The sequence below is a fragment of the Octodon degus genome, unplaced genomic scaffold (assembly GCF_000260255.1).
Source record: "Octodon degus isolate 3935 unplaced genomic scaffold, OctDeg1.0 scaffold00011, whole genome shotgun sequence".
Taxonomy (NCBI): domain Eukaryota; kingdom Metazoa; phylum Chordata; class Mammalia; order Rodentia; family Octodontidae; genus Octodon; species Octodon degus.
In genome coordinates, this window is record NW_004524587.1 from 20,347,909 (window position 1) to 20,352,997 (window position 5,089).

The 5,089-nt window shown below is 40.6% G+C and overlaps 1 pseudogene; it reads left to right on the forward strand.

Annotated features, from left to right (window-relative positions):
• The window catches only part of LOC101560664, a 14,524-nt pseudogene extending 10,101 nt beyond the window's left edge, over positions 1 to 4,423 (forward strand).
• Positions 4,424 to 5,089: the final 666 nt, after the last annotated feature.

Here is a 5,089-nt window from a genome sequence, read left to right on the forward strand (position 1 = left end):
CAAGAGCTGGGATTACAGGCATGCACCACTGTGACCAGTCTCCATTGTCATCTCAGCACACCCTGAGGGAGGGGCCCGGGGATGGAACCCCTGGCCACTGTACCTGCTTGCAGGCACTTTAATCCGTTGAGCTATTTGGCTGGCCCAGAGCTATTTGGCCATCCCTTCTATTTTCTTTATCAATACTTCAAAGTGTTAAAATATATCCACTCAGCTAACTATCTGCACCATGACCTCAGGTTTTCCAACCTGCCATTCAAGGATCTGTGATCTCAAGGAAACTTACATCTTCGACGCATGAAAGTTTTATGTTTTTATTTTTAATTCAGGAGTAGATTTGACTATACTAAAAGGGAGGAGAGTAGGGGAAATCTTTGGAAATACCATCATTCTCGGACTTAGTGGAAAACTAGTAGAAGGTTGGAGAAATGGAAATCTAGTGTTAATGGGGAGCTGATCCCACCAGCAGTGAATCCTGGAACTTTGATAAGATCAGGGCCATCAAGGACCCTGAAGAAGTATAGCTTTCAAAGCAAAGATTCTGGCACCATCATGCTGTGAGCCTTTGACCTGAGCAGCATTGCATATACAGATCATGATCGTACAGGGTTCCTGATAGATGATGCGGCCAAGCATTGGAATAGAGCTCCAGAAATAACACGGATTCCCAAGGGCTACACCAAGCCCATTGGTATTTGTTCAACAGGCTTCATTCCGACAGAGACACTGTCCAACAGACCCAGTATCTTTGGAAAGCAGTATCCTGACCAGCTGAATCATGTTCTAGGCATTCTTGGATCCCCATCCCAAGAAGACTTGAATTGTATAATAAATTTAAAGCTAGGAATTAATTGTTTTCTCTTCCACATAATAATAAGGTGAAATGGAACAAGCTATTCTCAAGTGCTAACCCTAGAGCCCCAGTCTTTATTGGACAGAATGTTGACATTCCACCCTCACAGGAGGATTGAGGTTGAAAAGGCTTTGGCCCACTGGTATCTGGGGGAAGTATTATGACCTAAGTGATGAGTCCACTGCTGCAGAACCACTCACGTTTGACATGGAATTGGCTGAGTTGCCAAAGAAAAAGCTCAGAGAACTGATTTTTGTAATAGACAGCTAGATTCCAGTCAGGATACTGATCTTACATTTGTCAAGACATGGGTTTGGTAGACTGGATGTGCTCAGACATCAATGTTCTTTTTCCTAGCTCTTGACCCCTGCTCTTGTCCTCAGCCTGTATCCACTTATCTACTTTGACTCCTTTGAGCCATTTAGAGGGTCAGTTTCTGGTACTTGGGTCTTTTATACTTCCAAAGAATTCTTTCTTGGGCGGGGGAGATGGCTCAGTGGAATAAGCACCTCCCTGGCAAGCGCAAGGGCCTGAGTTTAATCCCCAGTTCTGCCCCCCCCCCATCCAAAAAAGAATTTTCCAATCCAGAGAATTCCTTCTGGCACCCCAGTGGGTCACCCACTGGTGACCTATGGTAGTATGACCTTTCAGTGTGCTTACTGCTTACTGTTGCTTTTGTCCCTTCCTACCTTCTGGGTTGAAAAATGTAGTGGTTTTTCCCTCTCCTGCAGCCTCTCTATGGGATACACTAATAACCCAGAAGTGGCAGATCAAGAGTCTTTCCTCATTATCTACAATTACTGACATCTTACTTTATGATATTAAAGTCCTACCTAGGACACTTCAAATCAGTGACAGCCCCAAATTTGCACTTTCCCTATGGCCTGTAACTGACTGTCTCCCAGATGGAGGAGATACTGTGGATGATGCTGCAATCTGCAACAAGTATTTCCAACTTGGAAAACTTTGTAAGCGCTCATGTTTGTCTTGTCTCCTATTTAAGGTGTGTACTATTTGATTAGATTTTAGAAAAAGTCAATCATTTATCTGAAAAAAATAAAAGAACTGCACTCAGCAATGTCATTCTTCAGATTTACTGTAGTTGCTTTTATCATTTATTTATAAAAAAGTATAACACATTCTAACATTCATTAAACACTGTGCTTAGTGTTTGCAAAGCCTGCACAAAAGGATATAAAAGTCATTTGGTGACAGAATCACTGTAGGAGTCTCTTCCAGATCCTCGTCACAGTCCAAGAAGCCAATATTTGTAATCCCAAAGTTACGTTATTGGAATCCTATCAAGTTGATTTCAATCTATCACTTACAATGCAACCCATGGCAAAAATAAAGACACTAAAATATATTTTCAATCATCAGGCAGTCAAGGAGCTCTAAGTTCAGCCATGAAGATGGCTTCCTGGAGCCAAGAGAGTGACCCAGGGCCTCACCTGGTTTTTATTCAGTGGGGGAGTGGCTTGAGGAGGATGGACTGAGAATTGTGGGAATTAGGTGACCATTGTGAGCTGAGCTAGGTGGGTGACCTACATTTACCTCTGCCATATGCAGAGACGATATGCAGAGAGAGTAATCTGCATTATATTATTATGTCATAGAGATAGCATCTAATGTTTTGGGGGGGTCTGGTTCTTCAGCTTTGATGTAGTCTTTCAAGCACCAGGAAGTCTTAGCCTCCATCTCAAAGCTCTATCTCAGCTGGTGGTGTGGAACATTAGCTCTACCTTCCTGTCTCCAACCGGCTCACATTAAAAAACAACAGATTTACCAGGGAAACACTCATGCCTTCAAGACTTCAAAGACTTCAAATACTATCTCCAGCACCTTAGCTAGATGAATACATGTTGCTTAAGGCCAATTGAAGATAAACAGATGTCCTAGCCAGCTCTGTACAGAACAATATGAGGAAATAGGGTCAAGCTCAATCAAAATGGAGACAGTCGCTCTTCTTTCAAGGAGAGTTGTTCAGGTGGTCCTCTACAAATCACCAAGGATAAAGCACGGATCTGGGAGAAGTTGCCACACTGACTCAGATTCCCAGGTGATGCCTCCTGCCTGGTGCACAGGCAACTTGAGCTGCTTCACACAGTATTTGTTTTAGTAACCATGTTCAGTGCCTAAGAATTTAGCAGACAGGAACACTGCATTTTACATGAAAAAGCACACAGTTCTTCTGTCCTTCTACTTCAGATCAACAACTCAAGTTCGTTTTTCAACCTACAATATAACAATTTATAATAAAGGCTTCATGAGCTCATAACATGAAGTGCTGTTTTATATCATCAAATATGCTGAGATATTTCTGAACACCAGAAAAACGTAGAGCTAAGTCGTGCTCGGAATGCTCTCCATACTTTCCTGATCTTTATGTATTTGTTCCTGCCACGTGGCATTGATTTGGTGGTCCGCCTCAATGTTGTGACTCCTAACTCCCATTCTTCTCTCTGGGGAATTTTGCCTTGTTCAATAATTATTGTACCCTCTCACACCTGCTACTGCTTCCCACAGAGATGACTGTCCAAGTGCCACATGCCTGTGATTGAAGCAAAAGATCTAATGTTATCTCTGAGTTGTGTTCCAGGGAAAATGCTATGCAGCGCATCATTTAAAGGGGAAAATATATATGTTTAGCTGTATTTTTTCCAGTTGTCCATTTTCTTGTTTGTTTGGTTGTTTTTCACAGCAATTGAGAATGTGTTTTATAAAGACATAATATGATTAGCCCTGCATTTATCTATCTATCTATCTATCTATCTATCTATCTATCTATCTATCTATTCTTTTTGGTGAAACCCGGGATTGAATTTAGGCCCTTACGCTTGCCAGGCAAGTGCTTATTCTACTGAGCCATCTCCCCGGCCCAAGCACTGCACTTATAATTAATGGAAATAAATGTACATATTTGTCTTCAAAAAATTAAAAAAATTAAAACAGCACTGAGATTCTACCTCACCCCAGATAGCACGGATATCATCAAGGCATCATGGAATAACAAATGCTGGAGGGACTATGGGGAAGAGGAATCCTTTCCACTGGTGGTGGTAGTATATATGATACAACCACTGTGGAATTCACTGTGCAGATTCCTCAAATAGCTAGAGCTAGAGGTTTCATTTGATTCAGCTCTTCATCTCCTTGGTATCTTTCTTAAAGATTTAAAAACATCATATCAAAACGATATACACAAATCCATGTCTACTGCAGCACAGTATGTAGCAGCTAAATCTCAGAAAGAGCCCAAATGTGCATTAACTGACTTATGGATGAAAAAGGATGTGGATTTTTTTATACAGTGCAGTACTGTTCTGCCTTAAAGAAGGATAGGTGGAGACATTTCTGGGTGAGTGGATGCACCTTGAGAGCATATTCTTCAATGAAATAAATCAGAAGCACATGTTCAACTATTACATGGTTTTTCTGTTGTAAAAGCAAACCAAAAAGAAATGTAAATAAGGACTAAAACATATAAGATATCTTGTGAAATAGCAAGAAACTGCTCAAATGAGAAAGGGACCTAGGACGGAGGAGAGGCGAATGAAGGAAGATGAATAGAGACAAGAAAGAAACAGTGGAAACTAAGCTTTTGTAAATGAGGAGAGTGGTAGAAAGGAGAGAATGGGGAATGGGAAGCAAAAAATTGAATACGCATCATGTGCAAGTGTGAATTCCCAGTGATGAATGTGACCGTTATGAATATCTAAAATGTGCCAATAAAATTATTATTTAGAAAGACAGAAAAAGAAAATGAAAGAGTGCTCTTGTCAGGCAACGTGGTCACATTGTACCTGCTCATCTTTTAAGGAAATAATAAAAGCAATGCTTCCTTAGGCTTTGAGACTGAGAATGTATTCATTTCAAACAGGCATATTCATGAGTTTTCTTTCTTTTACCTTATCTGGCCCTGCCTTTACTTTCCAGAATCTAATTTTAGCTTGTGTAAAATACGCTCATATTTTCAGTGTATCCTTGGAAAAGACTAATGCATAAATTAACATAAATAATCCCTTAGATGTAGTTGTATCCTAAGCCATCTGTCTATTTGAAATGTAATATTTTCTATTTGGCTCAGCAGAGCCCTTGGTTCTTCCATAAATGTAGGCTTCGCATAGGTAAAGTCAATCAATCGATCAATCAGTCAATTGCACAGCATGTGCATGTAGTCCCAGTTCTTCAGAAAAACTGAAGCAGGAGAAGAGTTTTAATGTGTTGTGGTTTGGA